General features: G+C 37.9%; 1 long non-coding RNA gene across 2 annotated transcripts in view; it reads right to left on the reverse strand.

Moving 5' to 3' along the window:
- The window catches only part of LOC114486321 (uncharacterized), a 191,239-nt gene that overhangs the window by 87,011 nt on the left and 89,252 nt on the right, over positions 1–14,976 (reverse strand). Inside the window, exon 1 of one of the 2 annotated variants that reach the window (XR_003679899.2) lies at positions 13,316–13,407. The exons of the other annotated variant lie outside the window; for it this stretch is intronic. This is a non-coding gene — a long non-coding RNA (uncharacterized lncRNA). Of the gene's footprint in view, positions 1–13,315; positions 13,408–14,976 lie in introns of those variants that run through there. 2 annotated transcript variants of the gene reach the window in all.

Below are 14,976 nucleotides of genomic sequence, written 5' to 3' on the forward strand. Positions count from 1 at the left end.
ACATCTGGGTTCTGCAGCTGCCAAGTCTGCCCCTTGTGTGGCCACAGGTGTTGGCTATAACTCTGAGACACATGGAAGAAGGAACAGTTTCATCGTGCATATGTGTTTATGTGTATGTTTTTTTCTTTTAATTTTGTTTCCCAAAAGGTACATAATTTATTTTGTTTCGCAATTAATGTATTTCTGCATTCTGAAAAGGAACATTTGGGAGGCTAACAAAGAAGAAGTTTTTGTTCAAGAACAAGGGCAAAACAAAGCCGAGTTCTTACACCTACAGGGTACACTGTACACTCATATGCTGTGTGTGGCATTGTTAGCTTAGTCATTAGAATAGGCCTTCTCAGGACCAGAAAGACAGAAATGGATGCGGAAAAGAAAACAGGCGGTTGGGCTAAGCCAAAGCCTAAATACTTATTTTCCTCCTATAGTCTCCCCTGCCATCCTTGATTTGGATCTTCATGAGAATGTGTGTTTATCAATGTGTATTTCTGAGCCTGGAACAGACTGTATCTCATTTTCTATCTCACACTATACCAGCTATAACCATCACTTAACACAGCTTAAAGCAGTAACACTAAGCTCTCCTCTTCCCCTTTCAGGAGACTTGGCTCCTGTTTATGAGGCAAATCTAGAAGTTGCTATCTCAGATAGGTATTTGAGGTTCCTAACCCTAAAATTATGGGCAGTAGTAGAAACGGGTTGATTAAGAGAAGGGAACTAAACTGGTAAGAACAATGAAGAGCTAATAGTCAATAGCATTTATATCTATATTTCCACAAACATACACGTTCTCCTTGTTTTGCCTGCTTCATAGCCTGTAACTAGAAATTGAATTTAATGGGGGAGGCACGAATCTTCAGATTTCATCTTACTGAATCTTTTCTAAAGAGAAATACCTGAATCCTTAGGCCAGTGGTTCTCCATCTTTTAAAGCCAATGTGCCCTACAATGTCTTTTACACAGTATCCTCTCTATATTCCAACAGCCTAGAAGAATTGTGACAGGTTTTACTGTGTATTTTCTATTCCAAAGTCAGCAGATGAATTGAATATGCTTTTTCTAAGCACAGCCACCACCCCATTTTCCTTAAGAACCTGTGCTTTCTTGTTGATGTTCTGTCAGACTATGCTTGGCGCATAATAAATCCTCCATCAGGATTCGTTGAATGGTTGAGTGAACCAATGAAATAAATCATGAAATTATCTATACAGGAGACTTCCCAAAAGCAAAGGAATAGAATTTCAAAACTTTTGTTGTTTTTCAGGCTCCAGTAAGTTCCCCAAGGCATCATGCTATGTTTCCACAGCTGCAAGTAATGCTTAGTTAACCAAGCTTCTACAAATTGTGCCTTTTGTCTGTTTGGGGTATTCTCCATGATTTTCAGGTTGTGTTTTCCTCTGCCCATAATGACTATGTATGTCCTCATGATGAGTAAGAACCGATGCTAGACAACACAGTGTATTTTGGTGCTGTGGATGAACTCATTTGAGGTTTTATCCAGCAGCCTACTTTCCCTTGTATGTTTTTGGTTGTGTTTGTGTATATTCTTGTCCCAGAGTTTATTAATCCTATCTGACCTGTTCTTGAAAATGTTTTCCTTTTTCACATGGTTTCCTTGAGCACATTTGGGTTTAAATGAACTTGCTTTAGAAAAAAAATGTTTTTCTAGGAGCAGTACTGCACCTTTCTGTTAGTACTCTTCTGTACCTGTCTCACATCTCCTACTCAACCACTTCTCTTCCCTTATATAGACATGTTTAGATCTTTCTACCCCAAGTCCAGCTATAAACTTTTTTCCTCCTCTTTAGTGTCGAGCTTCTCAGGAGATTGGTTTGTATTTGTGTCTCCACTTCCTTTCTATTCACTCATCAACTTTCTGTAATCTGATTTCCCATCCCTGCTTAGAACATCCACGGAGCTGGTTCATTCGAGAGTCACCTCTAACCTGCCAAATGCCTCATCTCTGTTTCTTCGAGGCAGTTATCACTGTTGATTAAGTCTACTCTCCTGAAATTGTCTTTACCCTTGATTGCTGTGACACTGCTTTTCTGGTTTTCCTTCCATCTCTGAGACCATTCCATCTTGGACCATTGGGGACTTCTTTTCCTCACTCCAGCATTCCGTCTTTGGCTCTCTTCTCTTCCCTTTCTGACTTCTCCCTGCACAATCATATTCAGGCCTATCTGCCAGTGTTGACACCCAAATTGATCTCTAGCCCCAGAACTCTCTTAACTTCCATATCCATAGCCATAATTTGCTATCAGACATCTCTCTTGACTCTTACTCTCAGCTTGTACAGCAGACCATGGTAGCTGTGTTTCTGTTTTCTCCACACTCTTTCTCATATACCTATCCCCTGCTTCTGCTTCCCTTTTCTTTGGGAAATTCCTTCTTCACTCCGTGTGGTCCTGATGGGAAGTAACTATGTGTCAGGCAGACACATAGCCTGACCTGGTCCAGTCAGCATCCCTCCATCAACTGATACTAGATGTAAGGAGAAAGCAGCACCTCTTTTGCTGGCATACTGCTGACAGCCATCCTTCCCTCCAAGTTTCAAAGTTCTGACCATATCATTTGAGGCCCTGGATTACTCAAGCAGGAAATCTAGGGGTCTATCCATTCTTCCTTCCTACACCCCTCCAAACTAAATCGATGATAAACTTTTGTTAGTTATATATCTTAAAGACCTGTCTCTCAAACGGGTACTCTCTTCTCCATACCTACTGCCCCTACTTGGGTCCAGGCTGGTGTCATTTCTCCTAACTGATCTCCCTGTACCCAGTTTAGCCCTCTCCCATTCATCCTCTACACTAAAGCCAAAAGGAACTTATTGAAAAACAGATTAAATCCCTCAATAGCTTTCTGGTATCTTCCAGAGAATTGAAGCAACTTAAGGCAAATAGGGGCCCCCACCTGCCTCTCTAACCTCACCTTGTGCTCTTCCTACCCAGTCCTCTGCATTCTTGCCCTAGTGAGCAATGCCCTACACTCCTAAACATGCCCTGCCTTCTCTCACCATCCTTACATTCTCTTCTCTTTGCCTGTACTGCCCTGACCTTCCTTCTTCTTATTGTTTGTTTGTTTTGTTGTTGTTTGTTTGTTTTCCAGTCATAAAATACTTATTAAGGGATGCTCTATGGAATATAGTGAATATACATTTAGGATCACAATATGAAGCAATTTCAGTCCTCTCAAAAGTCAGCCCAGCCCTCAAGGCTCTGCAGGTGTAAAACCACTAGTGAGACTCACTAAAAGCAGTTCATCACAGAAGAGGCTTTTTGTGAACATTCACAACTAGAGCTTCTGTTAAGTGCAAAACCAATCACATTACACTTATGCAGCAACAATGCACTAACATTGTTTTCGTTAGTCACTGGTCATCAACTTGCATAAAACACCAGCACAATAGAGCTCACAAAATTGGCTAAAAAAATGAATGTGTCCTTGCAAAACACACACTGTAATGGAAGAGACAATTTTTTTAAAAACATCTTTATAATTGCTTTATAATGGTGTGTTAGTTTCTGCTGTATAACAAAGTGAATCAGCTATATGTATACATATATCCCCATATCCCCTCCCTCTTGCGTCTCCCTCCCATGAGACATTTTTTAAAAGTATTATGCGCCCTACAGGAACTGCATTCATTCCAACGATCTCAAGTGACCCAACCTGTGGTAAATTCTTTTACAAGGTTTCAGCCAGGCAGCACCTCCTCTGGGAAGCCTTTTCTTATTCCTCCTAAGCTGGACTGGATGTCCTTCCACGGTCCTGTACTAACCCGTGTGCTCTTCTTTCAAGGTTCTTGACCCACAGGTATTGTAATTGTTCACTTGTCTACTGCATAGCTCTGTGAATGGATCCTAACATATACATACTTCCATGCTTAACATGATGCCTTAACATATAGTGTGTGCTCAGTACAAGTTGGTCAAATGGGCACATGATGGAATCACCACTGATTCAAGGAAAATGTATGAAGTTATTATTCATCTATATTAGAATCACCATTGATTCAAGGAAATGTATGAGGTTATTATTCATCTATATTTGCCTTTGAGTCTCTGTCGGAAGCCTTTCACAACATTTTAGATGTTTTGTACTAAAATATACTACATTTCCTTAATGCTGCCAAATTTATCTTGAATCTAAATAATTAAGCTCTTAAATTTTATGAAAGTAGAAATATACTTTTGGTTTGGTTAGCTGTATTAGTACTAATATAATATAACCTTTTAGACAGTGTTGATTAAGTCTTTAGATTAAATCTGGGGGGTTTAAGTGACTATGCATCCATCTATCATAACTTGGGTTTCATTTTTTGGTTTTCCTTAATGTACACAGAGCAGGAACTTTCTTCTGCCTTCTGTTAAATCAACACTGATTAATACTAATTAAATTACATGGCTCTTTTAAAATCATAGATTTGTGTAGATTTAAATATACACCATAAAAATTAAATGCCTGCTTTTTTAATGGGCTGTGGCATTTGTTTTTTGTTTTTTTTTTTTTGGGGGGGTTTTTTTTGTGGCATTTGTTTTTATGTAACCTAATCTTACTGAAGGTTTTGGAAATATTAACCCTTTTGGTAGTAGTCCACATTCATGAAGGACAAGCTCATTTTACTTTTTTTTTTTTTATTTTACTTTTGAGGAAAAACAAATAATTACCTAAGACAACCATCATGTTGATTTTTCATGCAATCAAAACATTCTAAAATATTCGTTAACTGGTCCATTTCTTTTGTAGCCAGTTTACTTCATGAATTCACCTTTTTAATCTCTGTAATGGATTATAATGATTTTGTACAATATTAGTCAATCACATTTCTAACCACTGTGGTCACCACATAAATTATTGCAACCTCTAAAGTTCATCATTTTCATGGATACTTCCTTCTCCCTAGATGTAAACATGAAGATATACATCGTTTTCAACAGATGGAGAAAATAATAGTAGCCAATCTCTTAAAACTTTCATTTAGTCTATAAAAAGCAAAAGGAAAAAAACACTATTATGTTGGTTAACAAAATTTTGCATTTCTGTTGTCTAAATAACAGCTTGCAAATACTTTATAACATCAAGAAGTAATAAAATTTTTCATTAGACACCTTTTCAACAAAAACAGTCTCCCAAAATAAATTTGAAAGGAAGTTCTTAATCTTTATTACCTTCCTATTCTTGATTAAAACATTGTGTTAAATGAGTATCAAGGGTCAACAGTTTCTTTTCTTTTCCTAATTGAAAGACTGTCTCCTGAAACTATCTCTACTCATCTTAGGTTTACCACCCTAGAAAGGTTATTTTATTTTTTATTATTATAATTTTTTTACTTTTAAAAGAAAGCTATATTTGATTAGGGGGAGAAAAAGGAAGAAAAAATTAACATTAGCCACTGTGGGATCCATTTTCTCTACTTGCTCTGTTTAGTAAACAGTCCAAGTAATGCCTTCCAAGGATGATTGATTTTTTTATTATTATTATTTTTTTAACATCTTTATTGGAGTATAATTGCCTTACAATGGTGTGTTAATTTCTGCTTTATAACAAAGTGAATCAGTTATACATATACATATGTTCCCATATCTCTTCCCTCTTGTGTCTCCCTCCCTCCCAGCCTCCCTATCCCACCCCTCTAGGTGGTCACAAAGCACCTAGCTGATCTCCCTGTGCTATGCGGCTGCTTCCCACTAGCTATCTATTTTACGTTTGGTAGTGTATATTTTACGTTTGGTAGTGTATATATGTCCATGCCACTCTCTCACTTTGTCCCAGCTAACCCTTCCCCCTCCCCATATCCTCAAGTCCATTCTCTAGAGGACAAATGTCCAAAATTTACAAACAGCTCATCCAGCTCAATATCAAAGAAACGAACAACCCAATCCAAAAATGGGCAGAAGACCTAAATAGACATTTCTCCAAAGAAGATATACAGATTGCCAACAAACACATGAAAGGATACTCAACATCACTAATCATTAGAGAAATGCAAATCAAAACTACAGTGAGGTGGTACCTCACTGTAGTTTTGATTTGCATTTCTCTAATGATTAGTGATGTTGAGTATCCTTTCATGTGTTTGTTGGCAATCTGTATATCTTCTTTGGAGAAATGTCTATTTAGGTCTTCTGCCCATTTTTGGATTGGGTTGTTCGTTTCTTTGATATTGAGCTGGATGAGCTGTTTGTAAATTTTGGACATTTGTCCTCTGTCAGTTGCTCCATTTGCAAATATTTTCTCCCATTCTGAGGGTTGTCTTTTCATCTTATTTATGGTTTCCTTTGCTGTGCAAAAGATTTTAAGTTTCATTAGGTCCCATTTGTTTATTTTTGTTTTTATTTCCATTTCTCTAGGAGGTGGGTCAAAAAGGATCTTGCTGTGATTTATATCATAGAGTGTTCTGCCTATGTTTTCCTCTAAGAGTTTTATAGTGTCTGGCCTTAGGTCTTTAATTCATTTTGCGTTTATTTTCACCACTATTATTCAACATAGTTTTGGAAGTTTTAGCCACAGCAATCACAAAAGAAAAAGAAATAAAAGGAATCCAAATCAGAAAAGAATATAAGACACTGATGAAAGAAATTAAAGATGATACAAATAGGTGGAGAAATATACCATGTTCTTGGATTGGAAGAATCAACATTGTGAAAATGACTCTACTACCCAAAGCAATCTACAGATTCAATGCAATCCCTATAAAACTACCAATGGCATTTTTCACAGAACTAGAACAAAAAATTTCACAATTTGTATAGAAACATAAAAGACCCAGAATAGCCAAAGCAATCTTGACAAAGAAAAATGGAGCTGGAGAAATCAGGCTCCCTGACTTCAGACTATACTACAAAGCTACAGTAATCAAGGCAGTATGGTACTGGCACAAAAACAGAAATATAGATCGATGGAACAGGATAGAAAGCCCGGAGATAAACCCACGCACATATGGTCACCTTATTTTTGATAAAGGAGGCAAGAATATACAATAAAGAAAAGACAGCCTCTTCAATAAATGGTGCTGGGAAAACTGGACAGCTACATGTAAAAGAATGAAATTAGAACACTCCCTAACACCATACACCCTAGTAACTTTAAGTGACTCTAAGTTTCTATGCTTGGCAATGTACACCTATCAGAGAGCGAATGGAGGATTAAAACCCTCATTAAGCAAAGCACTTGTCTCCTGGGTGTAGGTTATTTCCACTCAGGCTTTTCTAGTGTTCATGGAGACACACTGGAGGCACTATTTCTTTTTTCATGTAGATTGTGATAAAAGCCTCATTTCCCAGGGCCGTCTACCACTACCCTACAGGTCGGAGACCACTGGACTTGCCACCTTTGTTGTGCCAGAGGATATGGCAGATGCCATATCCTTCCGCCCGGGCCTGCTTTGTTACACTTGTTATGTACAAAATGCCAGAAATGTACCCAGCATTTGACAAAACATAAAACACAGCGGCTCTAGTGTTACCACTTTTCATTCCAGAGTATAAAATAGCCGGTAGCAATCACAGTATCAGCTGGAGCACCAGTGACAGGTTAGATCATCAGGAAATGCCAGGTAAGTGAGCCAATTTAAATGAAAATCACATAAAGATGTGACTGGGAGGGTGTGTGGTAGTTATTCAGAGGAGCCCGAAAAGATTTGTTGGGAGCTAGTTTATTTTTTTGAAACATTAATATTTTTCCCCTTGCCTAGAGTGTGTGAGATGAACTACAACAAGATTTGAAAAAAGTGGGCAGAGGAGGGACTAGTGAAATGGAATGAGAATCTCCAGCACCTAGAAATGAAACCATATTATCTTGTGACTGAACTGAAAATAACGAGCTACTTAGTGCCTGTCTCTTTCTGGGCACCACTCTCCCATTAAACCTTATTTCCCATGGTGGTCCAGCCAGGCCAACCTCTTTACTGCCTAGTCAGCCCACCACCTCCTTTCTAGTGCTCTGTCATTCCTCTATTGGTGGCATTTCCTCTCTTTCCTTCATGCCAACCACTACTCAGTGCAGTTCAGTTTCTAGCTCCCTCATGACTGTTCTCTAAGAGTGGAGTTCATGTACCATCTCAGAACCCCACGACATTCTTATTTCCTCACTATTTCTTCCACTTGCTTTCTGAAGATATTGTGTGGGTGGATTTTGACTAAATAAATTGTAAGATACACCAGGGCAAGCTGATAATTATCTTATGTTATAAAACATGTTGCACATAGCAAATGCTCCTTGAATACCTCACTTCCAAACATTCCAGTAGTTGATCTTAAACGTTGACCATCCACACTCATCTTAAAAGGTCTTCTATGCCAAAGTAAGATCTGCTATCACCACTGACATCAGATTTACTATCATTTCCTCCTCCACACTTTTTTCCTACTCCTTGTTTTAATGTGCTCGTCAGTATAAGCCCCCTCCCTACACCAGATCCTCTCCCAAAAAATTTATCTCTCGCCAGCTAAAAAGTTGGCCTGCTGTGCACACATCTCTACTCTCTGCCTATCCCTGTTACTTGGAGGTAGAAGTTTTTCTCACTTAGGCAATGGCATTCTTCCTGGCACCAGTCATGACAGTCACTATACAGAGCTTTTGTTTTGTACCTTGAGACATTAGGTGTAAAGGATGAAAGTCAACAATATTTATGAATCTGTTTAAAAAGTACTTAGCAGGATGAGGACTTCATAAGGCAGGTGGCTTGTTCATTGATAACTCTGGAGAAGTAACACAGTCCTAGAGACATTTTTGAAGCTCATGACTGAGTGTAGAACTATTCCATAATCACCAGAAATGTTTATTAAGCACCTCCTTTTCTTGTCTTTTTTAACAAATCAATTATGTGTCACTTCAGCTTAGGTTTGAAGCATAGGATTTCTCCCATAGGAGATGCTCAATAAATTCTGAATGGATAGATATATGGAAGGATGAATGGATAAATGAAAATAGGTTGTTGTCCATCACACCCACACATGGTCACAGATCCATGAGAGTATCATTTGCTTTGAATTGTACAGTAGGTTCTGATCACAGTTTTATGCCAGTGCACATACATACTAGTACATTCCCCCTTGGAACAAAAGATAGTTGACAGGGTGGATGTGACAGGTTGGTATTTAGTGATAGCAGTAATAATTTTAGCTTACATTTGCTAAGTTCTTCTTAGGTATGAAGCACTGTTCTAAGTGCTTTAGGTATATTATTTCATTTAATCTTTTAAAACCCTGTCATTGCCAAAAGGTGGAAACAACCCAGGTTCCCATCAACAGGTGAATGGATAAACAAAATGAGGAATACATTGGAATATCATTCAGCCATGAAAAAGAATGAAGTTCTGATATGTGCTACAACATGGGTGAACCTTGTAAACATTATACTGAGTGAAATAAGCCTTGTGGATCAATATTGTATTATTACACTTATATGAACTGTCTAGAATAGACAAATTCATAAAAACAATAAGTGGATTAGAGGTTAGCAGGGATTTCAGGTTGGGGAGAAGGTGGATGACAGTTATTAATGAGCACAGAGTTTTTGTTTGGGATGTTGAAAAAAATTGTAAAGAGATAGTGGTGATGGTTGCACAACATTGCAAGTGTATTGTAATTGATGCCACTGAATTGTACATTTAAAATGGTTAAAATGGCATATTTTATTATATATTTTACCTCAGTAAAAATTAGTGAAAAACCCTATTATTATTCTAATTTTAAATTTGAGTATATCAGGAACGTTTAAACAAATAGGAGTTATATATTCTAACATAAAAAGAAGTACAGGAGGGTGATATGGCATTGGTTCATGGCCTCAACAATATCTAGGTCATCCTCTCTTTGAATCTCTTGCCTTTCCCTAACGATAGTAAGAAGATGGCTGCAACTCTATATATTACTTCCATGTTTGAGGTAGAAAGCAGCTAAGAAGGGGATGACACCAGTCTGATCTGTTTCTTGTCTCAGGAAAAAACCAAAACTTTCCTTATGCCTCTAATAGATTTCCACTTATCTCTTACTGGGCAGAACTGTACCTCCGGGCTATCCCTAGCTGCAAGGCAAGGGAGGCTGGCAAAATAAGTATTTAGTGTTTCCAACCTCTTCAGTGGAGTCTACAAGCAGATGGATTGGAAATGTCCGTTAAGGAATGAACACCATCTGGCACAATGACAAAAATGAGCAGCAGAGAAGTTAAATCAAAGTTTCTCAACCTGGCAGTTGACATTTTGGACTGGATAATTCCCTGTTGTGAGGGGCTGACCTGTGCATTGGGGGATGTTTAGCAGCATCCCTGGCCTCTACCCATTAGGTAACAGTAGTCTCCCACCCCCCAGTTTTGATAATCAAAACTGTCTCCAGACATTGCCAAATGTCTTGGGGTGAGGGTGCACAAAGTTGCCCCCAGTTGAGGACCACTAGGTTAGATGATGGGCCAAAGTCTCATTGCTGAGAAGTGGTGGAGCTGAGGTTTGAACCCGAACATCTGACTTTACAGCTTTTCTTCTTCTGAGCAGCCTATGCAGTTGAACAAATGGCCTTGTAGTTAACAGGAGCTATGGATCAACTGGACTAACTCGCTATACACTGAGTTAAAGAGACACCCATGAAATGCTATGATGACCATCCATATGCTTTTCCTGAGCACTTGTTATTTAGCCATAACCCCTTACAGTTTAGAAGTAATAGCAGATATAGGATGTAGGAGAAGGGATCAAGTAGCTTTATAACCCAAACATTCTCAACAGAGAAACTTGTTTCTTGGGAAAGCAAATATGTCTTAGATATTAAATGGTCTGTGGCCCTCCTTACCCAACAGATCTTATCCCAGTATTTCATTTCTGTATAAGGGAGCATTTAAATTAGTATTTTTTCTCTCTGAGGGAGAAAAATTAAAAAAAAAAAAAGGTTGAGAAATATTGTAATAGCCTAAGCAACTAGGTGGAACAAGGAGCATTTTTCAGAAAAGGTGAGAAATACTATTACCTAAAATAAGATAATGTGGTATCTCTAGATTGTGAATGGTGAGTGAATTTTAGGCATCCTGCTGGGTGTTTTCATTAGATGCATCCCTTTGACTATTGTTGCAGTCACTAGTCATCCCAGTTAATTCACTTTCATGTCTCTCTATTCATGAATGTAATACCTTTTTATGTTTGTCCCTCTTTCATCACACTAGTTTCACTGGAATATGCCTTTCAAACAAGTAAATCCCGCCCCCTTTTCTTCATGTCTGCATTATTCAAAGAGGCATCTCTCTAATGTTTTCTTTAAGAAATAAGGTCTAGAAATACACCTACAGTATTAAAATGTGTCTGGATCAGCAGCTGATTACTCACATCATAGAATAGTAAGTAAAGATAGTGAGGCAAACAAATTTATGAGCCATGAAATTCAGTAGGTCTGTTTGATTCCTTGACGTTGGACAAGTTATATGACCATTTTCCTATGAAATGGGCATAATGTTTACTTCAGTGTTGAGGTAAGAATTAAAGGAGATATTATATGTCAACTGCTTAGCAGAGAACCTAGCCAGTAGTTAAGTGGCAAATATGTGGCAACTACTGGCAATAGTGTCTGTAAATAATATTTAGTAAAGCAATTTTTTTCTGATAGAAAAAAATAGATGGTAGTATGAGAATGGACTGGCTCAAATCAAAGTAATCTAAAAGGTTACTCTTCACTCAGTGGTTGCCTCAGGACTGTATGCCAGGATTGACTCTACCTGTTCTGAATCTAACCATGGTTCCTGCCAAGCACAAAGACAAGATGCCTAATGTCCACGTAGAAAAGAGGCAACACTGGACCCTATCTCCCTTGTACTCCTCCCTAGAGCTGATGCTGTCCACCACTTTCAGCAAGTCACTTAACATCTATTTATCAGCATCCTCCTTTAACAAATTAGGAGGATGGCACCTGCCTTTCTCTCCTCATGAGATTGTTTGTGGAGAGCAAATGAACTCATTCATGTGTATCTATTCTGTTTAAGGCAGAATAAGGCACAGTACCTACTCACACAGTTTACATTTGATCCACTGGCCAGATGATCTTTCTTATTTATTTAAAACCCTTTGCTTAGTGCTTAACACATAGTAAACTATCAAAAAAAATGAAAATTGTTTATTTGTTGTTTTGTTACTCTCCAAAACATTATCAATTTAAAATACACCTTAGCAATGGCATGCTGACTGATGGCCTGAGGGAAGTGGGTGCCCATTGTTGTCTGGGTGTCTGAAGTAGGTGGTTTGTATGAAGAACCAGCTATGCTCCTGGGTACACAATTCAGTTGCCTATTGATTTTGTATAATAAAGTGTTCAGAGAATAGATGCCTTTTATAACAGATCACTTTAGCAGTCACTTTTATACTGACCATGCTCGTGTAAAATCACTATAACAACTACAAACCACATTATTTGCTAGAAAGGCACATATTCTAGACTAAATTTTGGCTTAGGGAACTGCTATTAATTCCAACACATGAAGAGTCACAGGATAATCTTACAAAATGTTCATACCTAAGCATTGGATTTATCTTCTTTGACACTGTACCAGTCCTTAAAGAATTTCTTCTGGCTTAGAGGTGGCTGGTACAAATCCTCCCAGCATTTGACTTGAAATTGTTGCTCGTCCCAACTCTGGGACTTGGAAATCTTGTTGCCTTTTAGCCATCATCTCAAAAAACATAATTGAGTATGTGTATTCATCTCTTCTGAAACATTTTCCTTCAAATCAACCTAATTCACCTCTTCTCTCATCTCCTTGTAGTATTAATTTTATCACATATCAGCTTTTTTTTTTTTAACTGCAGGAATGGAATTGTCTGACTATAAAGTTGAAAGCACAATAGTCATGAAATACTAGGTGAAAGCTCTCCCAATAACAGTAAATCCTCCTTATGGCCCTTTCTGCATCCTCCAGTACTCATTTAAATGCCCAACACATCATCCTCCATCCTTTATAGGAAAACATTAATTTTTGGCTTCCTAGCTTTTGCATAATTATGTTCAACCATTTCTTTAACTTTGGAATTTCTGGTTCATTTTTTTTCTTTCTACCTTATCTCCTTTATTCTAAGGTGCAGTGGAGTTGGAGATGATCTATATATTGAAAAAGAAAAATATACAGCCCCAAACAGGAATTTCATAAAATTTGAGGTAGGTTTTTAGACCCAGATGAAACTCTTTGTCTAGATTTATCCATCCCTTTTTGGTTTCTTGGATATGGTAAGGAATTCTAACATCTCAGCCTTTGGGATGGAGTAGAATGAATAGACATGCTCAGGAAATATCTCTTAATGTAATAATAAATGCTCCTTTAACTGTTTACTTTATTCTCATACCTTATATCATTTGACACACCATGCAGTTTGAGTTCTGCCTGGTGGATGCCCATGCCTTGGTGCTGGGTGGTATCATTCTGGTTAGGACTTCCTACAGCATGGTATCAACCTAGTCAAAGAACAATTATTATTTTCTCCTATAAAATAAAACTTTATTGTATCACATAAATACAAATGTAAAGGAACATTCTGTTTAATTAAAAGCCACACAATAAAACCTACACTCTACATTTTAAACACACTTTTTATAAAAGTCATATATAGTGCTAGGACTAAAGAAATACATGTATCCAGATACAAATAAGTACCTCACTAACATTTAGCTATTCTCAGTCACTGTAATCTAAACTCACTGTTTCTCTGGGCTTATGTAGATCCCAATTTAAACAGAGAGCCTTCCAGGGCTTCTCCATCTGAAGCTCGTTGAGGAAGTTTCTAGAAAGCCTTACATTCCTCTAGTAACAATGATCTTTGCCTGCTGGTTCTCAGTTTAAAAGAGGGGAGAAGCTTATTTGCCATTCCAAGAATAAAGATCCATTTGCCTTCCGAGGTTGCTACTTTCTCATCTAACCTAAAACATATAGACAGTCCAAAACAGCTACTACCACTAAACTTAATCAAAAGGAATCTCATTGCCAGTTCTCAAATCCCAACAACTTCCCTGTATCTACGTTGGCCTTAGTCCATAAACACATGAATGGATAAAGAAGATGTGGTACATATATAAAAAGGAATATTACTCAGCCATTAAAAAGAATGAAATAGAGATAGCCTTATCCACCAGAGGGCAGACAATGGAAGCAAGAAGAACTAAAATCCTGCAGCCTGTGGAACAAAAACCACATTCACGGAAATATAGATGAGATAAAAAGGCAGAGAGCTATGTACCAGATGAAGGAACAAGATAAAACCCAGAAAAAAAACTAAATGAAACAGAGATAGGCAACCTTCCAGAAAAAGAATTCAGAATAATGAAGTGAATAGTGAAGATGGTCCAGGACCTCGGAAAAAGAATGGAGGCAAAGAACGAGAAGATGCAAGAAATGTTTAACAAAAACCTTGAAGAATTAAAGAACAAACAGAAAGAGATGAACAATACAATAAGTGAAATGAAAAATACACTAGAAGGAGTCAATAGCAGAATAACTGAGGCAGAAGAACGGATAACTGACCTGGAAGACAGAATGGTGGAATTCACTGCTGTGAAACAAAATAAAGAAAAAAGAATGAAAAGGAATGAAGACAGCCTAAGAGAATTCTGGGACAACATTAAGTGCAACAACATTCACTTTATAGGGGTCCCAGAGGGGGAGAGAGAGAAAGGACCCCAAAAAGAACTGAAGAGCTTATAGTCGAAAATTTCCCTAACATGGGAAAGGAAATAGCCACCCAAGTCCAGGAAGCGCAGAGAGTCCCATACAGGATAAAACCAAGGAGAAACACACCGACACACAAAGTAATCAAATTGGCAAAAATTAAAGACGAAAAATTATTGAAAGCAGCAAGGGAAAAAGGTCAAATAACATACAAGGGAACCTCCATAAGGTTAACAGCTGATTTCTCAGCAGAAACTCCACAAGCCAGAAGGGAGTGGCATGACATATTTAAAGCGATGAAAGGGAAGAACCTACAATCAAGATTACTCTACCCGGCAAGGATCT

The sequence above is a fragment of the Physeter macrocephalus genome, chromosome 5, assembly GCF_002837175.3.
Source record: "Physeter macrocephalus isolate SW-GA chromosome 5, ASM283717v5, whole genome shotgun sequence".
Classification (NCBI taxonomy): domain Eukaryota; kingdom Metazoa; phylum Chordata; class Mammalia; order Artiodactyla; family Physeteridae; genus Physeter; species Physeter macrocephalus.